This window comes from Gavialis gangeticus, unplaced genomic scaffold (assembly GCF_001723915.1).
Source record: "Gavialis gangeticus isolate Ggan-Ray unplaced genomic scaffold, GavGan_comp1, whole genome shotgun sequence".
NCBI classification, from domain to species: Eukaryota; Metazoa; Chordata; order Crocodylia; family Gavialidae; genus Gavialis; species Gavialis gangeticus.
In genome coordinates, this window is record NW_017729025.1 from 107,553,417 (window position 1) to 107,562,937 (window position 9,521).

Below are 9,521 nucleotides of genomic sequence, written 5' to 3' on the forward strand. Positions count from 1 at the left end.
GTATAGCTATGATTAGATCATTCCCATCCAGTGGATGCTCAACCTCTGCTTGAACACCTCCAGTGATGGAGAGTCCACTGCCTCACTATTCTAACAGTAAAGAATATTTTCTCGATATCCAGTCTAAACTTACTTTGCTGCAACTTCAAGCCATTGGTTCACATCCTCCTCTCTAATATCTGCACATACTATTTAAAATTCAGAGCCCAGAACTGCACACAATACTCCAGATGAGGCATAACCAATGCTGAGTAGAGACGCACTATCACCTTCCATGTCTTGCTTCTAATGTATCCCAAAACTGGGATGTGAGATATGCCAATGAATCCAAAAACTGCATTCACCCTTTGTGTAGCTGTATCACACTGCAGACTAATATTGGGCCTCTGGTTTACCAAGACTCTGAAGTCATTTTCAATAGTGCTGCCATCTAGCCAGGTGTCACCGTTTTTATATTTGTGTTTTTGATGATTCCCCCCAAAGTGAAACACCTTGCATTTGTCCACATTGAACTTCAATTGGTTAGCTCTAGCCTGCCTTTCCAATTTGTCAAGATCCTTCTGAATTGCCCTCACATCCTCCAACATGTTTGCAATTCTTTCTAGGTTTGTATGATCTGCAAATTTGCTTAAGAATCTTTCTAGGCTGGCATCCAAAATAATTAATAAACATATTGAACAGCACCAGGCCAAGGACAGACCCCTGTGAGACTCCACTCAACTTCCTACCATTCTGATATGGACTTGCTAATGATTTCCCTTTGCTTGCAGCTATTGATCCACTTATCTATCCAGTTATCTATCTGTAGTAGTTTTATCTAGCCCATATTTCTCCAATTTGTTTATGAGGAGGTTGTGTAGGACCTTGTCAAAAGCCTTGCTGAAGTCCAGATACCCTATATCCACACCATTCCTTTCACCAACCCAAATAGTTAATTAGTCAAAGAAAGAGATCAAGTTTGTTTGACATATGTCTTTCATAAATCCACACTGGCTACTTATGATCAGCCTTTCATCCTGCAGACGACCTTCCTTTGACTATGATTCAATAACTTGAGAGGTATTGAGGAAAGGCTAAGAGCGCTGTAGTTCTCCAGGTCCTCCTTTTTGCCTTTGTTAAAGATGGGCACTACATTGGCCCTTTTCCTGTCCTCTGGTACCTGGCCCATCTTCCACTACTTAATGAAGATCATTGTCAAGGGCTCCAATATTTTCTCTACCAGTTCCTTCAGGACCCTGGTATGAAGTTCATTGAGCCCTGCTGACTTGAATTCATTCAGACCCAACTAAAGCTCTCTGGCCATCTCTTTATCTCTTCCCTCAGCTTGTCCCCTTCTTTACCTGAATAATCCTTATTAGGTGTCTGGTTGCCTCTTAATTTATGCATGATCAAAATATACCCTTATGATCTCACACTTACATTATTCAATACCTTAACTAGTTCTTCTTCTCCCTGTTGTTTTCTCCATTCCTCCCAAATGCAAAGAGTAATCATATTTTTGTCCCAACCTTTGTTTAGCTAGGCTTTACAAGCTTGTAAAGAAGAGCCACATTTTCCTATAATATTGTGTACTATGTTTAATGCAACATTGACTAATTTACACAACCTCATTACATATAGGGTGCTCTAAAAGCAATGGTTCAAGGACCTTCATTTCCAGGTATCTGAACCTTATTTAAATTTTATTCCTTCTTAATGATTTCACTTTTCAGAATATACTTAAACTACGCTGAATGGAAAAGTATGCTATATTCTGTTCCTCAACCACCAAAATCTTTCACATCCACTGGACTATAAAAATGAATGGAGTGAAAGATACAAGAGGAGATGCTTTGTTTAGCACTGTCCACTTTGTGTTACGCTTCATCTTAGCACTAAGCACTATACAGGGCCCTTTGATAAATAAGAATAACCAAAGGGAAGCAGTGAACATGGTGGTTTTGGGTTTATTTGGGGGTTTTCTGTTTGTCTGTTTTTTCTATATTCTGTATTTATCTCAGACCTTTCACTTCAGATATGGCTCTTACTATAATGATCCCAGATTAGAGCACAACTATAATGAAGCTAGTCATAATATTACTGAAATTGTTTAAACATTAGAAAAAGTGTGTGTTGGGGCAGGTGGAGGGGAGGGAAGAAACCTGAAATGTTTTATTTGAAACATCTAGGTACAGTCATAGTTTGGCAAATCATAAGCAGGATACTGCTGAAGACTGTGATGCTTCCACACTCTGCAGCTCCATAGCAGACGCTAGCCAGGCACCCAACATAGGTAGTTGTGTACATTTTCATAGTGCCCTCAGCATATCCTCTTAGCCACATGTTAGCCATAAATATTTGAAGAGCTAGAGATGAACTCAAACCAAGACTCCCAATAAGTCCTGGTGCTAATAGGATTTCAGCCTCCTAAACATAAATCTGAGATTTCCAAACAATCCCATTTCTTTATAAGTGGCTAAATACTAATCCACTCTCTGGTGCATTAAAAAATGTTGCAGCCCAACAAGATTGGAAACATTTGCCACACTTACTGAAGTTTCATCCTTCATTACATTAGAACACTACTATCTTGGGCAATTGCTTTTTGAAGTATGGGTCCCATACACTGATGTGAAAGTGAATGGATAAAGTTATTGTGCATGCAGAACAGCTTCCAGTAGGAAATCATATTGAATCCTTCTCTGAGCTATATGTAATGAATCTGATGCTTCAGAAAAGCTGAATGGCAATATATGACAATTGAACATAGTCTTCATCTTTAACAGCAAAAGATCATTTTTCTTTTGCCATGGATTCTGTCTAAACTTTAAAAAATTAGATATACTACTAGTATATACATGCTGGAGATAGGATGTATTTCAGACTATGCCCAAAAGTTTGGTCATCCCCTACGATCAATTATTTTTGGAAAGAAAATATAATTAAAATTAACTAGACACTGAACACAGTACTTACAGCATTAGCAAATATGTGTGTGCTTATACCATCTCATGAATGCTGAGATGTTGGGGTGGATGGAGTGTCCCACAGAAGCACAGGGGGCTCTCCAGCATGCTCAGCAGCGTACCCAGAAGTGGACCAGAAGCACTCCTGGTCCACTTCCAGGTCTGCTTTGGGGCACATGCCCCCCCCCCCACATACCTCCAGGCTTGGCAACTGGTGCCTCCTGGGCCTGGGGAGGCACCTGGGGTCCCCCTGTGGCTGATCATTAAGCCAGGTGGGTGCAGCGGGAGGCCCCAGTGTGCTCCCCGGTGGACCTGGAAGTACTTTGGTCCACTACCAAACATGTGCCTCCCCCCCCCACTCCTGTGGGACACTCCATCCACCCTACCATCTCAGCATTCATGAGCCATGCTTGGTACCTCGAAGTATGTAGAAAAAAAATTTAAAGCTGTATCTATGGCCAAATTACTGATTCTTCAAATCAGAATTGAATCTTCAAATTTGGATTTGGCAAAATCAAATCAGGGACAGTGATCCAGATCAATGAATCAAATCACTGTCCCTGATTCAGGCTGAATTCAGATCTGAATCAAATACAGTGCCCTTCACACATGCCTGATAGGTAGGTGTGGAAAAGACTTACCTCCATTAGATGAGGAGAGGAGCTGGCAAGATGCTGTGCTGGAAGAAGAGTGCAGTGAAAGTGAAATCTCAGCATTCCTGTCTGCTGCAGTGAAGAAAGAAAAGAAAAAAAACCTGCCAAGTCAGAAGGAGCTGGGATCAGCTCCTACATCAGCATGGGCATGCTTTATAACAGTGTGCTGGGGCTGATTTGTGGCCCAGAACACTTAAGCCAGGATAAAAAGCCAGGCAGGGAAACAACAGGGGGGGACCAAAAGTGAGGTCCTCAACTGGCCCAGAGGGGCCAGATATTGAATGTGGTCCCAGCTCAGGGACATGGTGGCTACCCCAGGAAGGGGTTTTATTGAAGAGGCAGAGCCAGGAACAGCTCTATAACTTACCAGAAGTAACTCTGTGGACAACAGAGATCCAAAGCACAGACTGGATCTTGACGGAACCAGAGACAACCAATGCATGGCAAGTATAAGACCCAAGTCAAGAATGGGACACCAGGGAACACGACAGTCCGTGACCAACAAGATGCATGAGTAAGGCAAAGTGTGACCATGATTAAATGGGTGAAATAACATCCTGATTCTGCTGTAGTAAATCCAAAGGTCTAAGGCACAACAGGGTGCATCATAATAATCCTGGTAACCCAAGCAACAACATCTTTTGTTTGGTGTTAGGTGGGGTGTAGGGGCGGCAGAGCCCCAAGCAGGAAGGACAACCAGAGTGACTGAAGGAAGATACCAGGAGGGGTGGGATAAACCATCTTTCTCCCCATCAAAATTCATTTTCCAGCAAAGACATTGCAAGCAAAACCTTCCCCCCCCACCCAGGGTACCGACTGAGATCCAGTCCGTTAACAAGCTTGATTCTCCCTTAAAATGATGGCCAAGCCAGGAAAACCCACACAGACCCGACGCACAGGTGAAAGGCACAGGAAGTTATAAATTGGTGCATTGGCCAGGAATTTGGAAGAAGCGGTAACCATATAGGCCAACATGGAAGTTAATATAACTGCTCAGAACAAATTATTAGGTCAAACATTACACGTGGTGATGAAAGTATTAGAAGTTCAACAGCAGTAGGCATTACAACAACATGAATGGATTCAAAGAAACTGGACATTCCAAATGCATAGGATGACCCATGAGGATGATGTTGAAGCTTACATTGAATTGTTTGAGCATACAGCTATACAAACAGGGCTGGACAGATTCCAGTGGGCAAGCCAGTTGGGATCCCTTGTCATGGGCATAGCACAAGCCACGTACCAGGCTCTACCGAGGGAAAATGCCTACAATTATGAAAAGATAAAGGCGGCAATATTGAAGCATCTGGAACTCATACCCGAACATTACCAGCAATTATTCTGAGCCCAGAAGGGGAAAGAGGACTGTAAACCCAGAAGCCTCATGCAACTTTTAAAGGACCTGTTGGACAAATGGGTACCTCCAGAAAAGGTGAATCGGGCATCTCTGGCTGACCAAATTTTATTAGAACAATTCATAAAAGATTTGGCTTATGAAACACAACTATGGGTATGTTGGCACTTACCAGGGATGTCTGAAGAGGCATTAAGAGTTGCTGAGGCCTTCGTGGCATCTGAAGTGAAGCATGTCAGAGAAAAGAGTTATAAAAGTACAGGAGTAGCCATTAAGAGGCAGGAAGAACCCTGATGGGAGCCCTCTTGATATTCCCGGCAGAGCGTGATAAGTTACTAATGCAGAAAATCTGGTCATGTACCCAGGGAATGCACCATAGGCTTGCAAGAAAGGTGGAAATCAACAGGTGAGGTCACAGAGCTGAATGAATGACCCAAAGCCAGTGAGCCCACTGAGGAGATGGATTGCAGCTTTGGATACAGCGAAGACTGTGTGGGATAGACCCATGGTAGTGGCATGGGTAGCCAGTAAACTAATTGAGGCCACTCTAGATACAGGCTGTTATCAAACCCTAATCTGGGCAGGGCTAATACCCAGAGATGCCATTGATTGGCATTGGCTGGTGAGGATGTGCTGTATACATGGAGAATGAGAACAGTACGATAGAGGTTTTGTGAATATAAGGCTTGCCAATTGCAAGGATAATTGTAGGAATTGCACCAGAACTGGATGGGCAAATGATCGTGGGGTGAGATTGGTCACCCCTATAAGAAGTACTAGCAGAAATCTGGAGAGATGAATTGAAACAGAAAGATTGGCCCCACATCAAGGGTTGGATAGCTGAAGAAGAGGCAACTTCTTCAGGGGAGAATGACTGGATAAATCTTAGGATGGGCACCAGAGGACCCCAATTCTGGACTGCACAAGGAGAAGAAGAGGAATTCCAGAGGATTTGGGAGGAGGAGGTGGCCCATGTTGAGGACAAAGTCTTCTGACCAGAATTTCTTGCAAGTGACCCTCATTTTGTGATACATAATGGCCTATTGTATCAGGTTAAAAAATGTCCAGTTTGGGGTAAGTGGACCGGCAGTTAATAGTACCTCGTACCTTCTGTAGCCAAGTGTGGGGGTTGGCACACACCAGTCCCATGGGAGGTCATTTCAGGGTATTAAGATGCTCACTAGGATTGAGCAGTAGTTTTTTTGGCTATGGGTGAGACAGGAAGGTCACGTGATTGTGTGAGGCTTGCCCAGAGTATCAAAGAGTTCAAGAAAGGTGCCCACCATGCATGCCATTGAAGATGATGTATTTTATTGATAACCCTTTTGACAGAATCCCATTAGATATAGTGGGACCCCTGACAAAGCGTAGTGCCGGATATCAGTATATACTAGTCATAGTCAACTATGCCACACGCTACCCAGACACAATACCTTTAAGGTTGGCAACAGCACCTTGCAGAGGAATAACTGAAATGGATTTCCAGGGTGGGAGTACCAAGAGAAATAATAATGGACCAGGGTACAAATTTTATGTCCAGTGTAATTAAAGCGATGTGCCAAGTGTTGAAAATATGAGAACTACATATGTCTGTGTACCATCCCCAGACCAATGGTTTGGTAGAACACCTAAATGGAACTATTAAATGACTGTTGCAACGTTGCGCACAGGAAGAACCCCGAAGATGGGATTTGGTTTTGATATCATTCCTTTTTCCTTTAAGAGAAACACCACAAACATTAACAAAATTGTCCCCATTCGAGTTAATATATGGTCATAAACCACGAGATTTACTGCAGGAAATGAGAGAGAAATGGGAGAGCACTGGCCAGCAGGAAGTGAGGGTGCAACAGCACCTGCAAGAGATGATAGACCGACTTGAAGCAGCTAGACAGTTGGCCCAGGAAAATCTAGCAGAGGCCCAAGAGAAACAGAAACAGGAGTATGACAAAAAGGTTTGTGTATGCAACTTCCAGGTAGGGGACAAAGTTCTTGTGTTATTCCCTACCATGGCAGACAAGTTATTGCCACATTGGCAGGGACCATTCGAGATAGTTCAACAAGCCAGCCCTGTAGACTATGAGGTGTAATGTCCAGGGAACCAGGAGTGACAAATTTACCACGTAAATTTGTTGAAAGCCTAGCGGGAACCCGAAGGGTGGATGCTAAGCCCCAAAGATCCAGTGGAGGAATTAGGACCTGAGATAGGAAACCAGGAAAAGAAACTGGCCCAAAACACTGAAATAACACAAAGCCCAGAGCTTAATAAGGAGCAACACAAACATTTACAAATGCTTATAGAGGAATTTAATGATGTGTTTAAGGAAAAGCCTGGGCAGGCCCAAGGGGTGAGACATGAGATTAACACTCCAAAGGGAACCATATTCAGAGAGAGATGGAAGCCCATTCTGCATTATTTATAGGAGAGAGGACAACAGGAAATACTAAAGATGCTGGCACAAGGGATAATCGTACCTTCATGCAGTTCATGGTGGAGTGTTGAAGTGCTATTGGGTAATAGTACCCAAAACTGATGGGTCTTTGAATATGTATCGACTTTAGGAAAATCAATGAAATTGTTCTATTTCATGAATTCTCTATGCCACATGTGGAAGAACTACTGGAGAGAATAGGCCAACCCCATTATATTTGAAGAATTGATCTATCAAAAGGGTATTGGCAAATACCTATGTTGAGGAGGAACCAACAGAAAACTGCCTTTTGTACACCCTGGGGCCTATTTGAGTTTACAAGAATGCTGTTCAGCCTTCATGGAGCTGCAGCAACATTTCAGTGACTCATGGACCGCATCCTTGCCCCACATATGATATTCGCCATGGCTTATATCGATGACATCATCATATACTCTCAATCTTGGGGGCAACATCTGTGACATGTGAAGTAGGTGCTGAAAGAATTATGCCAGGTAGGGATGATGGTCAACCCTAAGAACTGCTTGCTAGAAATGCAAGAAACTAACTACCTTGGTTTTAGGGTTGAACAGGGAGGGTTGGACATCCACTGGCCAGTAAGATAGAGATGATAGAAAAGTATTTACCACCCAGACCAAGTAGCAAATGAGATCCTTCCTGGGGCTGGCTAACTGTTTTTAGAGGTTTATTCCTCATTTTGCAGAAAAAGCAGTGACATCAACAGACTCCAGGGAAAGTACAGGGTTCGATACAGTAGGCTCCCCAAATGAAAGAGCCTTTTAAAGGTATGAAAAGGGCCCTGTGTAATGACGTGGTAGTGGTAATGCCTGATTTCTCTAAAAATTTTATCCTGCAGACGGATGCTTCTGAGACTGCTGTAGGTGCGGTCCTGTGTCAGGATCAAGAAGGTGTGGAGCGACCAATCGCTTTTGCTAGTAAAAAATTAAGTGACACTGAGAACAGGTATTCTACTATTAAGAGAGAATGCCTGGCAATAAAGTGGGCCATAAATTACTTCAGATACTATTTAATGGGGTGAGAATTTAAATTAATCATGGATCATGCACTTTTACTATGGCTAAATAAGTTCAAGCATGATAATGTGGGAATTATATGCTGGGAATTATCACTACACCCTTTTAAATTTAGCATCAGTTACAGACCGGGAGTGACTAATAAAGTTCTGGATTTTTTATCAAGGTGCAGTGAGAGCGAACTGGCAATGACAGATCAGCACAGAGCCAGTGTTAAGATGATCAATGATCGGGAGACAAAAGTTGTTGCACCACAAGGCAAGTTAGGTAGGGGAATATGTGGGAAAGACCTATGTCCATCAGACGAGGAGAGGAGCTGGTGGGATGCTGCACTGGAAGCAGAGCACAGTGAAAGTGAAACTGTGCTGTTCCTATGCGCTGCAGTAAGGAAAGAAAAGAAAAACTACCAAGTCGGAAGGAGCCGGGATCAGCTCCTACGTCAGCATGGGCATGCTTTATAACAGTGTGCAAGGGCTGATTTGCGGCCCCAAACACCAAAGCAGGAATAAAAATCCCAACAGGGAAACAGCAGGGGGAACTGGAAGCGAGGTCCTCAACCAGCCCAGAGGGGCCAGATATTGAATGAGGTCCCAGCTCAGGGATGTGGTGGCTACCCCAGGAAGGTGGCAGAACTAGGGATGGCTCTATAACTTACTGGAAGAAACTCCATGGGCAACAGCGTTCTACAGCACAGACTGGATCTCAGCAGAACCAGAGAGAGTAGGTACCATCAGACAAGCAACCCACGGCAAGTATAAGACTTGAGTTGAGAATAGGACACTGGGGAACACGACAGTATGTGACCAACAAGACTCATAAGTAAGGCTAGATGAGGCCATGATCAAACAGGTCAAATAATGTCCCAATTCTGCCATAGTAAATCCAAAGGTCTAAATTACTAGGATTATCATAATAATCCTGGTAACCCAAACAACAACATCTTTGGTTGGCTTTGGGTGAGGTGTAGGGAAAACGGAGCCCCGAGCAGGAAGGACAACTGGAATGACTGAAGGAAGGTACTAGAAGGGACAGGATAAACCATCTTCCTTCCCATCAAAATTAATTTTCCAGCAAAGACATGGCAGGTGAGATCCCTGGTT